Source organism: Eubalaena glacialis, chromosome 8 (genome assembly GCF_028564815.1).
Source record: "Eubalaena glacialis isolate mEubGla1 chromosome 8, mEubGla1.1.hap2.+ XY, whole genome shotgun sequence".
NCBI lineage: Eukaryota > Metazoa > Chordata > Mammalia > Artiodactyla > Balaenidae > Eubalaena > Eubalaena glacialis.
In genome coordinates this window covers 55,214,836-55,226,221 of record NC_083723.1, presented here as the reverse complement: position 1 = coordinate 55,226,221, position 11,386 = coordinate 55,214,836, and positions in this window count along the sequence as shown.

Sequence of the window (11,386 nt, the reverse complement as noted above, 5' to 3'; positions counted from 1 at the left end):
ACATTTAAAAAAAAAAAAAAGGAGTCCAAAAATAAAGTTGCTCATAGTCTTTCTTGTCTTGTCTTTTTTTTTTTTTTTTTGAGCTTTAGTCATATCTAGTCCAAGTCTGCCTCTGAAGTGTTCTTTGGACATTTTGGCGACCAAGGAGAAGTTTTCACCATTTGCTTTTTAAATGTGTTGGCAGTACAGGTTTTCCATATTTTGAAATAAATCAAACTCGTAGAGACAGTTAACAAAGGAACACAGATCTAGGCTGTTGTGCACATAGTATTTCTCTCTCCCTGTCACATGTGGATTCGTAAAATATACAGTCTCCAACATTTGGCTGGATGAAAACAGTACCTCTCTTGGCTTTTCTTTAATCTGCTGATACACACACAAAGGCACTTTGGCAGCCTTCTTTATGTTTTCATTTTTTTTCCTCTCACAGAGCAATAAACAGTGTGCCAGCATCGCGAACCACAGCCTCCAGGGCAATGAAGGCAGATTCAAACAGTTGAATGGGAAGATGAACAAACTGTTCTGCCCCAGAACTGGCTCTAACTAATGAGTGATTTTAAAAATAAATAGCTTCTTTCCCATTTTAAAATTTTTATTATTTTTGAAAGGAGGAGATGGATGAGCTGTGTATTTCATATAATAAAATACAAACTTCCAGTACTATAGCTTAATAAATTTATAAATGCCTCTCTTAATCCTCCCACCACTTATGACCCCTTGTGATGACACAGGCATATTACCTCTGGGTTATAAAAACATAGCATACATCTTCTCAAAGCTGTATGTTCCCAACTTGACTGATTCAGTTAGCAAGAGCCTGAGCCTGCAATTTTCTGGTAGACTCAGATGCCAATAATATATGGATTAGAATGATTCTCCATGACTCTATAATGTTGCTACTTCTATCTCATGTCTTTTTCACTGAAAAGAAGATGCAACTCTGTTAAGAACTTCATGGGGAAAGAAAAAATACAAAAAGAAAATTTCACCATTTCAAAATGCTTATTAAGATGAATATGTTTATTGGATACCATGTGGGGAAGTCACCCTTTGGAGTATCTGCCAGATAATAATGATCCCCCTTTTGGGAGGGCTTGTTCTTAAAAGCCCTCATAAATCCCTACAAATTCTCACAAGTCTGGGAGCCAGGCAACCGTGTTAGTACTCCCAGGAGTAGTAGGACATCATCCCCAAAGTGGGCCAGATTCTTTCTTCTCAGAATTTGCCATTGGGACTGACAGCCAAGGAATCACTCTCCATACGGTTGGGACTGCAAAATGTAGGGAATGCCTACGAAAGATCAAGAGAAACTCTTGGTACTTTCCAGTAACTTCATCTAATCTTTCTTGAAGTCTTGCGGCATTCTTATCCTGGAATTTCAGTGGCACCCCTGAATTATTATAGCAGCTCTCGTTCATTCCCACTTTTCTTTAAGCTTATGTAAATTCTAGTAGTTTTCATTTGCTTGGGAAAAAAATAATTCTAAATTATAATATAGGATTATGGGGAGAGCAGTCAACATATTGTTTGTGAAATTCTTGTTTGCTCCAACAGAGCCTGTCAAGGTGGAAAATGCTAATTTAATGGGACAAGACAATGTGGCTCTAAAAAACAAAGCAAAACAAAAAAGTTGTCATTATTATGGGCATATAGCTCTAGAGAGTAAAGCCTGAAATATATAATATTAAAGTAGACTTAATAAGTGCTCTTCTTTCCTGAGGGTGGATTACTCAGACCCTTTTCTGCATTCAAAGTGGAATAGAACAAAGATTCTGCTCAGTGGATCTCCTGAACTAAAGTACACTTGGTTCCATGGCTGTCCACTGTATTTCCATAATAATCCAGCCTTAAAGTGGCTAGAGATTACAAAGAGAGAAATTAGAGTGTAATTTTTTCATTCATTCAACAAATATGTATTGGATTCCTAGCAGGTGACCAGCAAAATACTAGTGCTCAGAATTGAGAGGCAGTCTGGAACAACCATGTTTTTGCTCTCTTGGAGGGAGATAGGTAACGTTCCTGCTCTCATGGAAAAGGAGAGGGAGAGAAAGGAGAGGGAGGGGACTTCCTGGTTTATAGACTACATAAGTCCAAGAAGACAGTTCTGGCTTCAGATTGACTGGTTGTAGGAACTGAAAGAACTTTATCACTTCTCTCCATCTCTCTGGCTCTGTGTTTTCCTGATTCTCAATAGGCTTATTCCACATGACAGTCAAAATAGTCACCATCACCTTTAGATCCTACTAACAGCTAGTGATCTAGTTAGGTCTTCCAAGAAAAAGACACCTAAACATGATTAAATATGCAAGGATTTTGTTAGGAAAAATGCCTGTGAGAGAAAATGAGGAGGGAACTGGGGAAGACAGGGTAAGCTGTCAGACCACAATGTAACTGAGCCAAAAGGAAAGAGAGAGGGACGCATGGTTAGGCAGAAGGGTTCCAGGTTGCTGTGTAATCTAAAGGGGGTTCAGGGAAGGGCCACCGGGTTGTTTTCAAGTCAAAGTTGGTTGTAGGAGAAGTTAGTGTCTGCAAGGAATGAGTCTGCCTTCATATTCACGTCACAAGCTACCTTTGGCTGAGAGCAGCAGTAGAGAGCACAGCCTTGATGCATGTGTGATGGATTTGGATTTCACAGTGAAGCAGAGAGGGCATGTAGCTAATTAAGCTCCCTGTTTAGGAGGTCTGTGAGGTATATTCCCATGGAGGTTGAATGATCCCGGAGATAAGAACACAACCTTCTCTCCTACAGGATCAAAATTAGTACTCCCAAATCTCCCCTGCTGTTTGCATAATCACATCGTTATTTCAGAGCCCATGATTCATGGGATGGGGATCAGATGGGGCCCCAGTACTGGGTCCCATGATTTCACAACCCTCTGTGAATCCATGTAGAGGTGAGGTGGTTTCTAAAAAGGATGTAAGAAAAATTAGCGTATATCCACTGGTATGTGTGAGTGCATGTATGTATAAATGTGTGTGTAATGTACCAAGATGTTAGCATTTTGACATGCATTAGTTTTAAAATAAGGAAAAAATACATTAAGAGTAAGCACCTGATGTTTTCTAAAGATAAATCCATTAAATAAAAAGAATCAGTGATTAGTTTCATATTAAAGTTGAAACCGTGGATTCTATTATTGAGTATATAATATATATTTGCATAAATTGTATCAATCTATAATGATATATAGTATATATTAAATTAGAAGATAATAATTGACCTTATCTTTTGGGATGAGCTGGTAGCAGAAGACAGTTTTCCACAAGTCTCTTGCATTTCTGCGCATCTTGTGAACAAGTGGCACTCACAGCTTTTGCTCCAGACTAGCTTTTCAAGGATGTTTAAATAGCTAAAGCCTTAGAAAATAAAAACAGTGTCTCCCTCAACAGCAGAGGCCAGGTTTGTTTATCGTCCAGTGTAATAAAGATAACGTCTCCCACTGCAGCAAAAGTTGGGCAGGTTTGCTTGCAACCCTTATAAATGACTAGTCACTAAGCATAGCATTTCTTAGCTGTGACACAAGCTTTCTTCACATACAGCATCCAAATAGGGCCCTCAGCACTGTCCCCAGGGGACTTGCTGGGCAAGGGGAACTGACACAAAGAAGAAGCTCATGCTACTTTTTAAAAAAATTTTATTCTTTTTATTGAAGTATAGTTGATTTACAATGTTGTGTCAATTTCCACTGTACAGCAAAGTGATTCAGTTATACATATATACATATTCCTTTTTTATATATTCTTTTCTATTATGGTTTATCATAGGATACTGAATATAGTTCTCTGTGCTGTACAGTAGGACCTTGTCGTTTATCCATTCCATATATAATATCATGCTTCTTGATGTGCCATGAGTAATAAAATCCCTAGGTCTCTGACCTAGGAGTCTGATGTCTTACGTCAGCATCCATGAAACTGTGGCAGACTAACTTGTTAGCTTGCAAATAGGTTAAAATCTCAGACTCTTTATAGTTCTTAACAGATGCAAGTAAGTAAATGAGATTTCAAGTACATAATAAACTATTTACAAAGACAGCATTATCATTGTCATTCAGGACTTTATAACTGAAAGGAACCTATAGATCATCTAGCTCCCAATTCAGTGTTCTCATTTTACAGGTAAAGGGCCACACCCTAGGGAAATAAGTGAAATTGTTCAAAGTAACAAATAGATAAGAATCAGGAACTGCTTCAGGGTCAAGTTTGCTTTACTCAACCCTCATGAGGTTAAATCACTGTCATTTAATATGCAAAGGTTATTTAAAAGCAATGAATAAAAAGTGGGTATGAATATCTTAGAACATGAGGTATTGAAATATTTTTATATAATCATTCATTTTGGAGGATTAGTATTCTTTCAGGCTTCCTTGCACATATGCATGAATACTCACACAAAATATGTTTTTAGATATAAGAATCTTCCTTAACTGGTGATCTGGGCTACAGACAACCAAATCTGAAAGACATTAGACTGTAACAAAGTATGGTGGGACGTAGGATTAACAGGAACTTCTTTCATGTATTAGACACATTGTGTTTAAATTTCTTTCCTTTCTTGCTCATAATCTCATAAATTTGTAGATCATTATATTTACTAATACATTCTAATTTTAAATTCTAAATTATGGTCCTTTTTAATGGATGTATTACCTTGTATCTCTGTTTACTAAGGCAAGCATTGGCATTTCATTTGTCCCGGTTCTCCTTGAGTCAACAAGTACCAGAGCATTTTCTAATTATGTCCAATAAATGTGGAACTAATTACTTACAACTGCTGAGACTGCAGCTTATTTGCTATTGAAATCCTGGTTGCACATATATATTTTTTCTGATTTTGCTTCTATTCTTAATTACTACATTTTATAATTTACTAAATTTTTGCCTTACAAAAACTTTCAAATAAGTTCAGGGCAAGTTACTAAATTAACATAAGTAGGAACAAGTTTATCAGTCTAATGTCTGAGGAAAGGCAACTGGCCTTTAAGATGATCCAGTGTACTAAATATTTATTTGAAAGAAGAAGACAAAACAATACCAAGAAGTTATTTACTGTTGCCAAGGCAAAGGTCTGAGAGAGAAAACAGTTTAGACCAACTATCTGAGCTTTTTTTTTTTTTTTTAGTGTTTGTTATTTTTATTTTATTTAAAAACATCTTAGAGATGAAATTCACATAACTAAATTCATCACTTAAAAAATAGTTGTTTTTTTGTATGTTCAGATTTTGTGTAACCATGACCTAGTCTAGAACATTTCTATCACCCCAAAAAGAAATTTTGCACCCATTAGCTGTCAGTCCCAATTCTCTCCTCTTCCCACTCCCTGGCAACCGCTAAGTTGCTTTCTGTCTCTATGGATTTGCCTATTGGGAACATTTTGTGTAAATGGAATCATACAACATATAGTCTTTGGTGTCTGGCTTCTTTCTCTTAGCATGTTTTTAAGGTTCATCAATGTTGTAGCATGAATCAGTACATCATTCCTTTCCATGGCTGAGTAATATTTCATTGTATGCATACACAACTCATCAGTCGATAGACGTTTGGGTGGTCTCCACTTTTTGGCTATTGTGAATATTGCTATTAGCATTCACGTACATTTTTTGTATGGACATATGTTTTCACTTTTCTTGGGTATATATTCAATATCTAAGAGTGGAATTGCTGGGACTTATGGTAACTATGTTTAACTTTTTGAGGAACTGTGGCTATACCATTTTACATTCCCATCAGTAAAATTTCTCCACATTCTGACCAACACTTACTTTTGCTAAAAAAATTTTTAACTGAAGTATAGTTGATTTACAATGTTGGGTTAGCTTCTGGTGTACAGCAAAGTGATTCAGATATATAATTATATTCAGATAGATATATTCTTTTACATATTCTTTCCCATTATAGTTTATTATAAGATATTGAATATAGTTCCCTGTGCTATAGGACCTTGTTGTTTATTTAATATAGTAGTTTGTATCTGCTAATCCCAAACTCCTAATTTATCCCTCCCCTCCTTCCCCTTTGGTAACCATAAGTTTGTTTTCTATGTCTATAAGTCTGTTTCTGCTTTGTAAATAATTTCATTTTTATCATATTTTAGATTCCACATATAAGTGATATCTTATGATATGTTTTCCTCTGTCTGACTTCACTTATGATAATCTCTAAGTCCTTCCATGTTGCTGCAAATGGCATTATTGCATTCTTTTTATTGCTGAGTAGTATTCCATTATGTATATGTACCACATCTTCTTTATCCATTCATCTATTGATGGACACTTAGGTTGCTTCCATGCCTTGGCTATTGTAAATAGTGCTGCAGTGAACACTGGGGTGCATGTATCTTTTTGAATTATGGTTTTCTCCAGATATATGCCCAAGAATGGGATTGCTGGATCATATGGTAGTTCTATTTTTAGTTTTTTAAGGAACCTCCATACTGTTCTCCATAGTGGCTGTATCAATTTACATTCCCACCAACAGTGTAGGAGGGTTCCCTTCTCTCCACACCCTCTCCAGCATTTATTATTTGTAGACTTTTAAACAATGGCCATTCTGACCTATGTGAGGTGATACTTCACTGTGATTTTCATTTGCATTTCTCTAATAGTGATGTTGAGCATCTTTTCATGGGCCTGTTGGTCATCTGTATGTCTTCTTTGGAGAAATGTCTTTTAGGTCTTCTGCCCATTTTTTGATTCGGCTGTTTGTTTGTTTTAGTGATTAAATTGATGTATTTACTTATTTATTTTCAGCTGCATTGGGTCTTTGTTGCTGCTCGTGGGCTTTCTCTAGTTAGAGCGTGTGGGCTTCTCATTGCAGTGGCTTCTCTTGTTGCAGAGCACAGGCTCTAGGCACTCAGGCTTCGGTAGTTGCAACACATGGGCTCAGCAGTTACGGCACATGGGCCCTAGAGCATGTGGGCTTCAGTAGTTGCGGCATGTGTGCTCAGTAGTTGTGGCACACGGGCTTAGTTGCTTCGAGGCATGTAGGATCTTCCTGGACCAGGATCGAACCTGTGTCCCCTGCATTGGCAGGCAGATTCTTAACCACTGTGCCACTCGGGAAGTCCCTGTTTGGGTTTTTTTTATGTTGAGCTGTATGAGCTCTTTGTATAGATTGGAAATTAGTCCCTTGTCGGTCACATCATTTGCAAATATTTCCTCCCAGTCCGCCGGTTGTCTTTTCATTTTCTTTACGTTTTCCTTTGCTGTGCAAAAGCTTATAAGTTTGATTAGGTCCCATTTGTTTATTTTTGCTTTTATTTCTATTGCCTTGGGATACTGACCTAAGAAAACATTGCTACAATTTATGTCAGAGAATGTTCTGCCAATGTTGTAATCTAGTGTCAAGTCTTATATTTGAGTCTTTAAACCATTTTGACTTTATTTTTGTGTAGGAGTGAGGGAGTATTTTAACTTCATTGATTGACAGACAGCTGTCCAGCTTTCCCCAACACCACTTGCTGAAGAGACCGTCTTTTCTCCATTATATATTCTTGCCCCCTTTGTCTTAGATTAGGTGACCATAGGTGTGTGATTTTATTTCTGTGCTCTCTAATCTTTCCATTGATCCATATGTCTGTTTCTGTGCCAGTATCATGCTGTTTTGATTACTGTAGCTTTGTAGTATGTCTGAAGTTTGGAGGGTTATGCATCCAGCTTTGTTCTTTTTCCTCAGGATTGCTTTGGCAATTCTGGGTCTTTTATGGGTCCATAAAAATTTTAGGATTATTTGTTCTAGTTTTGTGAAAAATGTCATGGGTAATTTGATAAGGATCGCATTAAGTCTGTAGATTGCTTTGGGTAGCGTGGCCGTTTTAACAACATTAATTCTTCCAATCCAAGAGCATGAGATATCTTGCCATTTGTTTAAATGACCTAAAATTTCCTTTATCAGTGTTTTATAGTTCTCAGCATATATAATATGTCTTTCACCTCCTTGGTCAGGTTTGTTCTAAAGTTTTTTATTTTCTTGATGCAATTTTAAGAGGGATTTAAAAAAAATTTTTCCCTTTCTGACATTTCATCATTAGTGTAAAAAAATGCAACAGATTTCTGTATGTTATTCTTGTATCCTGCTACTTTGCTGAATTTATCAGTTCTAGTAGTTTTTGTGTAGAGTCTTTAGAATTTTCTACAGTGTATCATTTCATCTGCATATAATGACAGTTTTACCTCTTCCCTTCCTATTTGGATACCTTTCATTTCTTTTCCTTGTCTGATTGCTGTAGCTAGGACTACCAATACTATGCTGAAAAGTGGTGAGACTGGGCATCCTTGTCTTGTTCCAGATTTTAGTGGGATGGCTTTCAGCTTTTCACTGTTGTGCATTACGCTGGCTGTGGGTTTGTCATAAATAGGTTTTATGATGTTGAGATATGTTCCCTCTCTACCCACTTTGATGAGTTTTTATCATGAATGGATGTTGAATTTTATCGAATGCTTTTCTTGCATCTATTGATATGATCACATGGTTTTTGTCTTTTCTTTTGTTGATGTTCTTTTCTTTTGTATCACATTGATTGACTTGTGTATGTTGAACCATCCTTATGACCCTGGGATGAATACAACTTGACTGTGGTTTATGATGTTTTTTATGTGTTGTTGGATTTGGTCCGCTAATATATTGTTGAAGAATTTTACATCTATACTCATCAAAGATATTGGTCTTTAATTTTCTTTTCTGGTCATGGCTTTGCCTGGTTTTGGTATCAGGGTGATGGTGTCTTCCTAGAATGATTTTGGGAATGTTCCTTCCTCTTTAATCTTTTGGAAGAGTTTGAGAAGGATCAGTGTAAGTTCTTCTTTGAACGTTTGGTAGATTTCCCCAGTGAAGCCATCCAGTCCTAGACTTTTGTTTGTTGGGAGGTTTTATTTGTTTGTTTGCTTTGTTTTTTTAATTACAGATTCTACTTCACATATCGGTTTGTTCAAATTATCTATTCCTTCTTGATTCAGATTTTTGTGGGCTGAATGTTTCTAGAAACTTGTCCATTTTTTCCAGTTATCCAATTTTGTTAGCATATAATTTTATATAATGTTCATAGTATTCTCTTATAATTTTTTTTTTGTATTTCTGCAGTATCGGTGGTTATTTCTCCTCTTTCATTTCTTATTTTGTTTATTTGGGTCCTCTCTCTTTTCTTCCTGGTGAACCTGACCAGAGGTTTGATTTTGTTTACCCTTTCAAAAAATCAGCTCTTGGTTTTATTGACTTTTTCTATTGTTTTTTAAAAAATACTTACTTCCTCTCTAATCTTTATTTCCTTCCTTTTGCTAACTTTAGGTTTTGTTTGCTCTTCTTTTTCTAATTCTTTTAGGGGGTAGGTTAGGTTGTTTATTTCAAATGTTTCTATTTTTTTGAGGAAGGCTTGTCTTACTATGAACAGCCCTCGTAGGCCTGCTTTCTACTGCATCCCATAGATTTTGTATGGTTGTGTTTCCATTGTCATTTGTCTCAAAGTATTTTTTAAACTTCCTCTTTGATTTCATTGTTGACCCATTGGTTTATTTAGTAGCATGTTGTTTAGTCTCCATATAATCATTTTTTCTCATTTCTCTTTCTGTAGTTGATTTCTAGTTTCATGCCATTGTGGTTAGAAGAGATGCTTGAAATAATTTCTATCGTCTTAAATTTGAGGCTTGTTTTCTTTCCTAGTATGTGGTCTATCCTAGAGAAGGTTCCATGTGCACTTGAAAAGAATGTATATTCTAGTTTTTATGAATATAATGTACTGAAAATATCAAGTCTGACTGTTCTGTCATTTAGGATCTCTGTTGCCTTATTGATTTTCTGTCTGGACGATCTATTGATGTCAGTGGGGTATTAAAGTCTTCTACTATTGTATTCCCATCAATTTCTCTCTTTATGCCTGTTAGTATTTGTTTTATGTATTTAGGTGCTCTTATAAATGCTAACAAGTGTAATATCCTCTTCTTGTATTGATAATTTTATCATTATATAGAGTCCTTTCTTTATCTTTCTTTGTAGCCTCTGTTTTATAGTCTATTTTGTCTGATACGATTATTGCTACCACTGCTTTCATTTCCGTTTGCATGAAATATCTTTTTTCATCCCCTCACTTTCAGTTTGTGTGTGTCCTTCGCCCTAATGTGGGTCTCTTGTAGGTAGCATATTGTATGCTCTTGTTTTATCATCTAATCTGCCACTCTGTCTTTTGCTTGGAGCATTTACTCTATTGACATTTAAGGTAGTTATTTATAGACATGTATTTATTGCCATTTTAAACCTAGTTTTCCAGTTGATTTTTTCTTTCTTCCTTTCTTTCTGTTTTTCCTTGTGTGGTTTGATGGTTTTCTTTTATATTATGCCTGAGTTCTCCCATTTTTGGTTTTTGTGAATCTATTGTATGTTTTTGATTTGTGGTTACCCAGCTTTTCAAGTATGTTAACCCATTACTATATCTACTTGCTTTAGACTTGTAATCATATAGGATCAAACACATTCTAAAAAGAAAAACTACATTTTCTTACTCCCCTTCCCCATATTTTATGACTTTTCTGTCCTCTTTTACATTTTCATGTTTATCCTTTTGCTATTCATTGTATTTTCACTTTCACAAATTTTCTTGATTTAAAAAAAAATCTATGTACTGTCTTATTTAAGTAATTTACAATTGTGATTTCTTTCCTGTAGATTTTTGCTTCTTTTCTATTTAGAGAAGACCTTTCAATATTTCTTTCAGAATAAGTTTAGTATTGCTTTATTTTTTAAAATTTGCTTGTCTGAGAAATTCTCTCTCCTATTCTAAATTATAATCTTGCTGGGTAGAGTATCCTAGGTTGCAGGTTTTTCCTTTTCAGGACTTTGAATATATCTTGAGACTCCCTTCTAACCTGCAATGTTTCTGTAGAGAAACTAGCTGATAGCCTTAAGGTGGTTCCCTTTTAACTAGCTCTTTTTCTCTTGCTGCCTTTAGAATCCTCTCTTTAACTTTTGCCATTTTAATTATATGTCTTGGTGTAGGTCTGTTTGGGTTCATCTTGTTTGAGACCCTCTGTGCTTCCTGTACCTGGATATCTCTTTAATTTTGAGAAGTTTTCAGCCGTAATTTCTTCAAATACATTTTCCATTCCTGTTTCTCTTCCTTCTCCTTCTGGCATCCCAATTATGTGTAGATTGGAAGACTTCATATTATCCCATAGGCCTCATATATTGCTTTCATTTTTTTTCATTTGTCTGCTGTTCTGATTGATTTCTATTATATCTTCCAGATCACATATTAATTCTTCTGCATTATTTAGTTTGCTATTCATTGCCTTTAGCTCAGCTTTCATCTTGGCAAATGAGTTTTCTAATTTTAATGGGCTCCTCTTTATAGTTTCTAGTTCTAGTGCATTTCTATTGATAGCCTTTAATTTCTTCAGTA